At 40.1% G+C, this 12,967-nt stretch overlaps 1 long non-coding RNA gene across 1 annotated transcript; it reads right to left on the reverse strand.

Moving 5' to 3' along the window:
- Positions 1-9,391: 9,391 nt before the first annotated feature.
- Positions 9,392-12,954, reverse strand: LOC119342145. Its single transcript, XR_005165410.1, has 3 exons — positions 12,822-12,954; positions 9,941-12,721; positions 9,392-9,861 (listed from the first exon to the last, which is right to left on the reverse strand). It is a non-coding gene; the product is annotated as an uncharacterized LOC119342145 (long non-coding RNA).
- Between the last annotated feature and the right edge of the window lie 13 nt (positions 12,955-12,967).

Here is a 12,967-nt window from a genome sequence, read left to right on the forward strand (position 1 = left end):
AAACTTTGGCTGTAGCGCGTGAATTTACATTTTTTTACTGGAAAGTCAAATGGATCTGAAACTTTTTGTACATTACTTCTGTACAAAGTTTTTAAATTTTCATATTTTATTTAGAATTTTGGAGTTACAGAAGTTTACTAAATTTCCGGATTACTACAGACTGTCATGTTCTTGACAAATTCTCTTTTCTTTGTGTTGTTCGCTTATTTTGATGAATCCATGGGTAGTATCGGGGGGGATGAACCATGGTGAAGTTGGCATACAGTAGATAAATTGCTAATATGAAATTGGAATGAGTTTACAACAGTACCTTAAGGTAGTGATTTGTTGTATTATACTAAAGGATCACACAAAGTTTTTGTTAAGTTTTGTGTGAATGAAGTGTTTGAAGAACAAGGAGTTACCGGTGCGAATAAAGAGAGGCAAGAGTTAAAGCTTGGGGATGACAAAGGCACCCCAAGTAAATATTTCAAGAATACTCAAGCATCTAAGCTTGGGGATGCCCCAGTTGGCATCCCATCTTTCTTCTTCAACAATTATCGGTATACCTCGGCTTTTGCTTTGTTCACATGATTTGTCTCCTTTGTGTTTTTCTTTTTCTTTAGGAACCATGCTAGTATGAGATAGCCCTTCAATGACTTTATAGAATGCTCTTTTTGCTTCACTTAAATCTTTTGAGTATGGTTTTATAGAACGCTTCGTGTGCTTCACTTATATATTTTGAGCTTGGATATTGATTAGTCTATATTAATTGTAGAATGCCCCATGAACTTCACTTATATCTTTTGGAGTATGAATGACACTATCATATAAAGTGGGTTTTGAATAGTGTAAACTTTAGGAATTAGTGATCCCACTATTTTGGAGGGTGTTGAATCTTAGTGTGATAATTATGAAAGTGGATTTGGAAGAGTGTCAACTTTAGTTAGTAATGATTCCACTATTTCGGAGGAGGTTCCAATTGATTATGAGAACAAAGTTGCTATCTATGATGATTATTATGATGACATGTATCCTATAAAGAATAATTTTAACCATGAAACTTGTCATCATGATTTTAATTGGATTATGCCTCACATGATAGTTATTTTGTTGAGTTTGCTCCCACTATTCCGAGTGAGAAGAATTTTGCTTATGTGGAGAGTAGAAAAATTTCTATGCTTGTAGATCATGAAAAGAATGCTTTATGTGATGGTTATATTTTTGAAATAATTCATGATGCTACTGAAAATTATTATAAGGGAGGAATACATGCTTGTAGGAGTTTCAATAATATCAAGTTTCCTCTCTATGTGCTTAAAGTTTCGAAGTTATACTTGTTTTGCCTTCCTATGCTAGTTGATTCTTGTTCCTATAAATTGTGAGCTCAAAAAATCCCTAGGCATAGGAAGTGGGTTAGATTTAAATGTGCTAGTCATATTCTTCATGATGCTCTCTTTATGTTTTAATTCTTATCTTTTATGTGAGCATCATTGAAATCATCCTGCCTAGCTAAAAGGCATTAAAGAAAAGCGCTTGTTGGGAGACAACCCAATATTTACCCTTACTGTTTTGTGTGTTCACATGATTAATCTAATGTAGTAATCATGTACTATAGCTTTTGTTTCAATAAAGTGCCAGGTAATACCTTTGGGAAGACTTGGGTGAAAGTTAATGTGATCTTGCTGTAAAAAACAGAAACTTTGCGCTCACGAGATTAGGTGTCATTTTTTACAGAAGAGTGCTTTTGAGTTGATTATTTTTGCAGAAGATTAATAGACAAATTACTCATATCCACCAGTTTATTTCATAATGTTTGGAGTATCATAAGTATGGTTGCTGTTCAGATCATTACAGACTGTTCTGTTTCTGACATATTCTGTTTTCATTGCATAGTTTACTTGTTTTCTAGTTTCTATGGCTTATATTGCTCAATATAAATTGTAGAAATGATATGGTACAGTAGGAATTATGTGAGAACAATTATGAATCTTGTCTTTGACAGTACCGTAGTGAATGATTTACTCTTTATCATACTAACCCATCTCACGAAGTTCCGTTAAGTTTTGTGTGATTGAAGTTTTCAAGTTTTGAGTGAGATATCGATATGAGGAGAATAAGGAGTGGAAAGACCCTAAGATTGGGGATGCCCAAGGCAACCCAAGGTAATATTCAAATAAGACTCAAGTGCCCAAGCTTGGGGATGCCCCGGAAGGCATCCCCTCCTTCGTTTTCAAAACTATCGGTATACCTTACTCGGAGTTATATTTTTATTCGTCACATGACATGTCTTTTGCTGGGGCGTATTTTCAATTTTACTTGCTGGTTGAGTAAAATCATTGGATCTGAAATCTAGAATGAAAAAGAATCCTCCCATGGCTAGTTAATTATTTGACTACTCAGTGTTCTTCACTTATATCTTTTTGGAGTAGTTTGTCGTTTACTCACGTGCTTCACGTATACCCTATGAGTAAATGGTTTAATGAATTGAATATCATAAATTTGAATTATTATATGTTTCATATGCTTATAACATGGGGAGTAATGACTTCACACATAATAAGTATAGGTAGTAAACTCATTGAAAGTTAGGAAATGCAGAATTGGTCACTTGAACAATTCATGAAAGAATATTAAAGGAAGAGAGATTTCACATATAAATATACTATCTTGGACATATTTTGTAATTGTGAGCACTCATTAAAATATGACATGCTAAAAATATGATGTTGGACAAGGAAGACAACTTAATGTGTTATATTTTCCTATATTCAAAACGTTATATTGTCTTGGATCATCCAACATGTTGAGCTTGCCTTTCCCTCTGATGCTAGCCAAATTCTTTGCACCAAGTAGAGATACTACTTGTGATTCCAAATATCCCTTTAAGCCAGTTTTGCGATGAGAGTCCACCATACCTAACTATGGATTGAGTAAGATCCTTCAAGTAAGTTGTCAATGTGCATGCAATAAAAATTGCTCCTTAAATATGTATGATCTATAAGTGCGAATAAAATAATCTTTATACGAACTTGTGATAGGGAAGAAATAAAAGCGACGGACTGCATAATAAAGGTCTTTATCACAAGCGGCAATATAAAGTGACGTTCTTTTGCATTAAGATTTTGTACATCCAACCATAAAAGCGCATGACAACCTCTGCTTCCCTCTGCGAAGGGCCTATCTTTTACTTTTATCTTCTACCCTTATACAAGAGTCATGGTGATCATCACCTTTCCTTTTTACACTTTTTCCTTTGGCAAGCACTTTGTGTTGGATGTAGGTTTTCATAAATTATTATTGTTGACATTACCCTTGAGGTAAAAGGTTGGGAGGCGAAACTATAAGCCCCTATCTTTCTCTGTGTCCGCTTAAAACTTTGAACCCATAAATATCACATGAGTGTTAGAAATTGTGAAAGATTAAATGATAGTTGAGTATGTGGAGCTTGCTGAACCAAAGCTCTTATATAGACCCTTCCCGAAAATAAGACGAATTGCAATTGTTTGATGACTAAGAGCATGGTTTGTTAGTTTTCAAGAAAGTTTATGATCTATACTTAAACATGTGAATAGCTTGTTACTTGATCATGAGAAGTTTTATGAGTTGAGCTACTGTTATGATATATAATGATGCTAGAAAAAGTGATTGGAACTATCATTGATCAAAATTAAGCACTTGCTAGCATTCACACTTCATAAATTATTTCTTTTATCATTTACCTACTCGAGCACGAGTAGGAATTAAGCTTGGGGATGCTGATACAACTCCAACGTATCTATAATTTATGAAGTATTCATGCCATGTTTATAATAGTTTTATATGATTTTGGTATGATTTGATTAGAACTAACCCGGACTGACGCTGTTTTCAGCAGAACTACAGTGGTGTTGTTTTTGTGCAGAAATAGAAGTTCTCGGAATGCGCTGAAAATCGACAGAGATTTTTTTGGGAAAATATAAAAAATACTCGAAAAAAAATCTACCGAAGGGGAGTCCCGTGGGCTCCACGAGGGTGGGGGCGCGCCCCTATGCCTCGTGGACTCCCTGTCGGGCCTCCTGACTTATCCTCGACGCCAACCTCTTCTATAAATACCCAAACCTCCAGAAAATAACCTAGATTGGGAGTTCCACCGCCGCAAGCCTCTGTAGCCACGATAAATCAATCTAGGCCCTCTCTGGCACCCTGCCGGAGGGGGCCATCATCATCGGAGGCCATGGGGAAGGATCTCGGAGGGGCCATCATCGCCATGAAGGCCAAGGACCCATCCAGGGGGAGGCCATGGAGGAGGAAGCACAAGGGGGAGAACCTCTCCTCCTCTCCCTCGGTGGCGCCGGAGTGCCATCGGGAGGGGAATCATCATCGCGGTGATCGCCTTCATCAACATCACCATCCTCATCTCTTTTACGCGGTTCACTCTCCCGCACCCCACTGTAATCCCTACTTGAACATGGTGCTTTATGCCACATATTATGATCCAATGATGTGTTGCCATCCTATGATGTTTTGAGTAGATATCCTTTGTCTTTGGGTTGATTGATGATCTAGATTGGTATGAGTTGTATGTTTTATTTTGGTGTTGTCCTATTGTGCCCTCCGTGTCACGCAGGCGTGAGGGATTCCCGCTGTAGGGTGTTGCAATACGTTCATGATTTGCTTATAGTGGGTTGCTTGAGTGACAGAAGCATAAACTCGAGTAAGGGGTTTGTTGCGTATGGGATAAAGGGGACTTGATATGTTAATGCTATGGTTGGGTTTTACCTTAATGATCTTTAGTAGTTGCGGATGCTTGCTAGAGTTCCAATCATAAGTGCATATGATCCAAGAAGAGAAAGTATGTTAGCTTATGCCTCTCCCTCATATGAAATTGCAATGACGATTACCGGTCTTGTTAACAATTGCCTAGGATAATTTCGCACACCGACCCATCATTATTCCACACTTTATGATAACATCACCTACTTTTATATTTATCTCTCTGATATCATGAAAAGTTATCCTCTTCATACCCACAACGTAGTTTTATTTCTTGTTTCTAGTTGGAAGCAAACATTCGGTGTACGTAGAGTCGTATCAGTGGCAGATAGGACTTGAGAGAATATTGATCTTACCTTTAGCTCCTTGTGGGTTTGACACTCCATACTTATCACTTCCACCTTCGGGAATTGCTACGACGATTCCCTACACTTGGGGATTATCACTCTCTCTCGTCCCCATCACTCGTTCGTGCAGACGGTAGTGATTCCCTTTCTCTCTTGGATAATCTCTCAGGTGAGATTTGTCCCACGATGGTGAAAATCAAGCACACCGCTCACAAGGATGCCGGGGGTACCTCTGCCCGGGGTAATTTATGTCCTTTCGGTTTCAATTTGCATCATCTCCGTCTCCATTTGTGCCAAGGGCTCACTATGTTTTGTCCATGTTCCTCTCCTCTTGGTTTCAGCCTCTCGTTGTGGTGGTTCTGATGACTCTCGGGAGGAGTTGCGTCCACGCAAGCGTGCTGGAAAACATGATGTGTTCGCGGAGTCCTCCTCTTTCGAGGGCTCTGACTATGAAGAAGAGATGGAGGAGGAGGAGCATGGTGTGCAAGTGACGTTTCGTCCAGCCCACACGGTTTTCGCAGGGCCACTCACATGCCTGCTCCTCCTCTCGATCAACCGCATGCCGATGGTCGTCACATACCCCTTGAGCCTCCTCAACTTCATGGGCGTATCCTCAAGGATTTCACCAAAGTGCCCAAGCCTTCATATCTTAAGTTCCAACACGATGTTGATCAATTCAAGGTGGTTCAAGACTCTCCGGATCAATGGTTTAGCACAAATGTTCAGGCTGATATTTACACCTCTGTTGTCCTCCCAAAGGGTCTCTCTCTACACCACTTCAATGACTTAGCTCATATTCGGAAACATCCCATGAAGTATCCGGGTGCCATTGAGCCCATTGAGCCATCCGGTCTTGCTGCTCCGTTTGCATTTCAGCATGATTTTAATCAGGCTACTATCCATCAGTTTTATGCCACCTGCTTCTTTGCTCCTAACAAGACCGCCACCTGGATGACCTCTGACACCGAGCTCACTGCCACTTATGCTCAATTTGTCGCTGCTCTTGGGTTTCCGGACACTGGATTCAAGATCCATAAAGATGACCCAAATCGCAAACCGAAAGCGGTTGAGGCTTGTGGCTATCTTCTAAAGGAGCTTGATGAACTTACTGAGGAGGAAAAGATGAAGGATCTGAATCAAGTTTCTATTTGGAGATCTCCTTACTACATCATCTATCAATGTATCGTTCGTACCATCTATCCTAAGATGGGTGACAAGGGATCTTGCAACAGTTATTGCATTGATCTCATGTCTTGTCTCCATGAGTCTCCCAAAGGCAAGATCAATGTTCCTCATTTCCTATGGCATGAAATCCGTCTTGCTAGCTTTCAGTATAAGCGTGCCTTTCCTCATGCTGCATTCATTTAGGCTCTTATTGAGAGTGTGGCTCCATTCTCCCCTGTACGCACCCATGTGCATGAGATGTGGATTATTCCTCCTCACATGGCCAACAATTTTGCTCCAAAAGGTTCCTCCAAGTCTGCCCCTGCTCGTAGGTCTGCCGCTAGGTCTCACCCTATTATTGCCAGCTCAGGGTCCTTTGGGCATTTTGCTCGTTTTATCGGCAAGGCTCACTCTGCCATGATGAAGGCGTTCTCCTTCAACTGCACACACAACCATGATGTTGTCACTCGCTTGATCACTTCCAAGAATGCCTTGAAGTCTCGTCTCCGTGACTCTGGGTCTACTGATGTGAGTGACGATGAGCGCCTTCCGGCGGCTCCTCCTTCTGACTTTGGTTTTCCTTCGGGGCCTGAGTGGGCTGATTTCCTTGACGATGCTCGTAGTAGTGGAGCTCCTGATGGTGATGATGATGATGATAACCTGTGTCTGTGGGTTCTCTCTGTCCCTTTTTGGGTAGTTGTTGCCAAGGGGGAGAACTAGTACTAGCTATCTATGTTGATCTTATGTTGAACCATTATACCTTGAGTGGGTGTATGACTTTATATCTATGTCTTATGATGTGATGTTGAACATGTTGAACCACTATGTCCTATGAATGATGAGATATTATGGTATTATGGTGTTGTGCTTATATGATGATGGTTTTAATTGAGTTTTTGTGATATTTTGCTCATATATTCTAGATGGTTGTCTCTGTGAGGGGGAGCTCTCCATATAATGTTTGCAATAATTATGTTTGAGAGGGGGAGCTCTTAAATAAATGTGTCTTAAAGCATAGAGCAACCTTATTTCTTTTGTGCTATGTGTATATTGTCATCAACTACCAAAAAAGGGAGATTGAAAGTGCAATCATGCCCTTAATATTATTTTGATGTTGATGACAATATACTCATAGGGGACTAACAAAGTTTGTCAAGTATATCTCAGGTTTTAATCCCCTCAGAATCAATTGTGTGTGTGGATTATGATTTCGGAAATATTTAACTTCATCAAGAACGAAGAAACAAGACTATATTTATGTTTATTCTTGAGTATAGGGATCCCGAACTATTAAGAGGGGAACATGGGGTCTTGTGAGAGTCTTGCTCAATATCTACTTCAAACTCATTATTTGATCTTCATCTCTGTCGGACGGCCGGTACTCACCAGACGGCCGGCAACCTTCCATCAGAGCCAAAACATCGGGCGTCCGGTATTCACTGGACGTCCGGCAATCTTCCATCAAAACCAAAACATCAGACGTCCGGTATTCACCGGACGACTGACAATCTTTCATCAGAACCAAAACATCAGATGTCTGGAACCCTTCGGTCATCCGGTACATTCTATACAGTGGCAAAACATCAGTCGTCCGATATTTTTCAGTCGTCCGGAACCTTCTCCACCGAGCCTAAACATCGGATGTCCGGGATCCTCCGGTAGCAGCTATACCGTGCCAAAACATCGGGCGTCCGGTCCCTGTCAAACGTCCGGTGTCTACCGAGCCTTCGGTCGTCCGTTGTGCATCGGGCGTCCGACACTACAATGCTGTTTTGGGCTCCAACGGTCACTTATTGAGGCATACTATAAATATCTCTCTCCTATCCCGTGAGAGGGTGGACCATTCACTTCAAACATCCTCAAGAACACATTTCACTCTCTCTCTCTCTCTCTCTCTCTCTCTCTCACTCACTCACTCACTCACTCTCCAACACCAAATCTTAGATCCCTAAGGGATTTGAGACCATTTGAGAGAAGTTGTCCACCCAAGTGATAGATCCACTCTTTCCCCCTCTTTGCGCCAAAGGAATTCATGATTTGAGCAAGTCTTGAGCTTTTTCCCATTGTTCTTGTTACTCTTGGAGGTTGGAGACTCCTAGGTGGTAGGAGTCATTTGGAGAGGAATCGTTCATTGTGATTACCCCCGGAAAGTTTGTGAGGGTCTGGAGATCACTCCAAGGTCTACCACTAGTGGTTGAGAAACGCCTTCATGGTGTTGTCTCAAAGGGAGAATAGGGTGAGCCTTCATGCCGTTGGTGTGCCTTCATGGTAACATTCACCTCTCTAACGCTGACGTAGCTTCCCTCCAACGAAGTGAACATCGGCATACATCCTCGTCTCTTGAAGTTGCAGTTATCCCTAACCCTAACTCCGTACTTATGGTTACTTGTCTCTTAGGCCTTACCTATATCATATTGTGTTTGCTTACTCACATACTTGTGTTACTTGTTTACCTTGCTTAACTCTTCGCATCATCCTTGCAATTGTTAGGCTCACTTTCATATTCCGGTTTATTGCCTAAAATTGCTAAGTAATAATTAAAATTTGTAATTGTACCTATTCACCACCCCCCTTCCCCTCTAGGTCCATCTCGATCCTTTCAGTTGCACAACAAGATGTCTGGCTTAATGACTTGATGGTGTGTTACATTGAGCGAGGGGTCTTTAAAAGTCTTGATCTTGGTAAAACTAATGAATGTTTTCAGAAGGAGGGTATGGCACTATCATTGCCTAGGTCTTCTAGACGCCATTGAAAGCTTCATTATCGGTATGTTTTAGGTTATTTTTCTATTGAAATATGTCAACATTTTCATTGTATTTGGTTATTCATTTAAGAATCACATGAAAAATGGAAGTGCGCATTATTACTTATATTGACTCTTTTGGTTTCACATAAAAAGAAATCGTTGCTTAAGACTTCTCCGCACCTTATACAAACTAGTAAATGTGCACGTGCAATGCACGTGTTGAGTGTGATGATTCGATCCATGTAATGAGACTTAACCTACGTAGCTACTTACAGATAAGAGAACACATAGTTCGTTTCCATCTCATCATGTGCATCTTCTCTTTTCACCATGTCGTGCCATGCAACTCTATTTCTTCAAAACCCATAGAAAGACGTGTAGAACGAACGTCTTCAACACATAGAGCAAACAAAGGACTTCAATTTGCAAGAAAAAACTCAGTCATACAACACACAAGCAACTCTGATCCTTCAAAACCGCGCCAAGCTGAGCGACTATTTCAGGCTCAAAAAGGTTTCTCTTCAGTCGGGTCGGTTTTCCCTCCACCGTCACATATATGCATCCAACGGACCTGTAACCTTCTTCCTCCAGGCATACGCCAAAACACACGACCATCCACATTGCAGCCTTGCTGCCCTGGTCTGCCCGAGGTACCGCTGCTGCCGCCGTCATCCCTCTAACCCACCTCTACCCAAACCCCATAACCCGCTACATGTCCTCCGCCGCCGACACCACGACAAGTTGCGCCGTCCCTGCCTACGTCCAGGTCCTAGCTCCATCTCCATCTTGGAGATGCCGCGACAGGCAGTGTCACCTCCATCTGAGCCTTACTGCCGTCTCACCTACTTCTCAGGCAAAAATTCCAGTCACCTGATAAATAGCAAGCACAATTATAATAACATGAAATAACTTCACTTCTATAGGGGGCTCAAAAGAATTTAATGACAACCTTGCTGTAAAATTTGTCGATCTAGATGTTTGACTCTTCCAAGGGTTGATTGTGAACCAACAGTTTCTCATTAGATCCTTCGGCTCGGGCAAAAAAGGATTAAATCAAATAATGCAGCCCTAGGAAAAAAGGCCATAGAAAGATTCCAGGTCCACTAAGAGAAGACAAATGAATTAAAACAATTTTTTAAAGGTTCACATTGCTATCAATAAGACCAAATCATGTTTTGAGTCTCATGTATTCGGCACTTAGGAGCTATACATTCCAAAATTACGTTGTTGTAGCATAAATCAATGTATTAACATATATGGTTTAGTCTGAGAAATAAGTTGTCTTGTCAAGCATAACTTCTGAATGTATAAAACAATAAGGAGGAAATAAATGTGATCATGAAAGCCATCTTCCTCAAACTTTATTGTGTAACTGTATTTAGTTTTTTGACCTGCTGTAACTGCATTTAGCGGAAGCATAATTTGCTCCATAACCAAGAAAAAAAATAATGAAATGACCACAAATTTAACATGGATAGAAATGTGGCAAATAAAAAATGGAGTGTCTTATGACCTGTAACATATATGAAAACAAGACCAGGTGCAGGTGCATGTGGCTGGTGCATCAGGATATGTAAGAAGTCAGCAAGAATTGTGTGTTGATCAAGCAGGGCCAATGCCATGTGAATAGACCAAATATCATACTCCAAACCTCCCATTTGACTGTAAAAAGACCTTACTTTCATTGGCATGTCCGTTATTATTGATCAAGAAAGTATAAATCATATGTACATTCAAAATGTTCACGTGCTCACGCCCTCAAATGGCAGACCAACAACTAAGATAAACCATACCCATAGGTTAATTTTTAAAGCAATGCTTTCTTTTCTCATATACAAATAGTTTCGTATACTAACAGTCTAACTCAGCAATCGTGCACATGCAACTTCGGAAGTAATATAAATATAGATCATTGCATGTTAGTTGCTATATCAACACCTTTTCTAAAAAAAATTGCTATATCAACAAAACTCAACAGAAAAGAAGGAATGCTGAGCTGTAAACAAATATATTGCATGTTAGTTGTAGTCGCAGCAAATCGTTCCCTGACGCCTAGAAGACATGTCATTACAAAACATAGCACCTCACACATGTAGCAAAAATCTAACATGTCGTTACAGAATTAGCAGAGCATAAAGTCAGTCATAAATGTGGACTAAATTCTAAGGAAACATAAAAGTATCTATGTAAATAAGCTTTCAGTGGCCTAGTTTGAGATTAAGCACCACTATCCATTGTTCCATCATTCAGCTAAAAATCAAAATATTTGATTGATATTGAGACCCTCGAGAAAAAACATAAAATCAGGCTTGTCAATAGCTAGCTATTGTATATGTATCTCCAAATTTCTTGTACAATCATTGTGTGATTGTTCAAACAGATAGCTTGAACTTTGGATTCTACAATTGCTTGATTGGAAAATACTAATTTTATAATATTATCAACTGTCATTGATTCGAGAGTGAGTGAATATGAAAACAAATCAGACATAAAATGAAAACCTGCAAAAGATTGTAGGTGCTAATCAGTATACTTTACTAACACTTTGGTTGCAGAATAAAAAGAGATTCTAAATCCAAATCTAAGACTATATGAACAACAGGGGAGGGGTTGACATAGCCAACAACTTCTGACTTTGAGTCGAAGCTTGGATTGTACGTAAGACAAGTATTGCAGAATAAACAACATTCAGGTAACAAGAAGGCTTGCATAAACCCACAAAAATATAAAATTTAATACATGGAAGCGTACGAATACAATGTTCAGTGTGAACACGGGTCTTCGATGGAATTGCTCAACAAGCAGCATTAAAAAATAATATCACTGCTCAACAAATGGGATAAACAGCGATAAAGATATCACGTGTAGACTCAGATTTAATTCAACGAATATTCCCCATGTCATGGATACAATCTTGATAACTCGAAAAATATTACAGATAGATCAGAGTTGCAAAATTGAGGTGATCCAAAAAAATGGACATTTCACTGGCTGATGGCAATCTCTATTAGTACAGAATCTATATGAAAATACTCAACTGTTATGAAAGAACTATAAGAATTGTTGTATGGGTACAATCAGGAGTGCTCAGAATTGCAATTAGGACCTTCCAGTAGCTGAGGGGAATCTATAGTTAATACAAAATCACTATGCAAATATTCAACTTGTAAGAAAGAACTACAAATACTTGTTGTATGGGTTCAATTATGAGTGCTCAACAGGTGAAATAATATACTTGTTGTATATGTGTCCGTCCTTTGCGACGGTTATCAAAAAATGGGAAAATAAATATATCTCTAGTACTGTAGCACACCTTTGATGTATAATTCCGTATGAAGACATTTATTTACTACCCCTATATGCAAAAAATGGCGATGAACAAATAATACTACCGGCTGCTCATATCTGTTCAAGGAGACGACATATCCATTACAAATAGTGAATTTTAGTATTTCAATCTATTCATGTTGCCCTTATGTATCATGTATTATACTATGTGCCTAGAAAATACACCCAAAAGGAAGCTGCAGAGAAAGGACCAGTGGAGCACTGATGAATCTAGCATGCATTTGTCAGTAAGGACTCACATTAAAATCTGACGAAATGACTAATCGAGTACATCCCTTTTGTGCACCATTAGAGTACAGCCTGTTGACTTGTATGAGTGCCACAAGTGCCTGTTCTTGTCATCAGAGAGTCAGGGAGCCACGGGCAGCGGAGGTTATTTCATCTACAACAGAGTGGCGACGAACAATCAAAATCAAATAAATGGAATCGACAAGATTGCTTGCAGTCAATGGGAATGAAGGACGATGGAGAAGATAACACACCAGTGAGTGAAGTTGATGCCGCCCCTCGTGCGTGCTTATGGTCTGCCATGGGGGGAGCGGGGAGGGAGGCCAGGAGCGTGCCGGCGAGGGCTTCGTGGGGATAGCGAGACGCGCACAGGAGAGGGCGTCGTGGGAGGCGGCAAGGG

The sequence above is a fragment of the Triticum dicoccoides genome, chromosome 7B (genome assembly GCF_002162155.2).
Source record: "Triticum dicoccoides isolate Atlit2015 ecotype Zavitan chromosome 7B, WEW_v2.0, whole genome shotgun sequence".
In the NCBI taxonomy this organism is placed as follows: Eukaryota; Viridiplantae; Streptophyta; class Magnoliopsida; order Poales; family Poaceae; genus Triticum; species Triticum dicoccoides.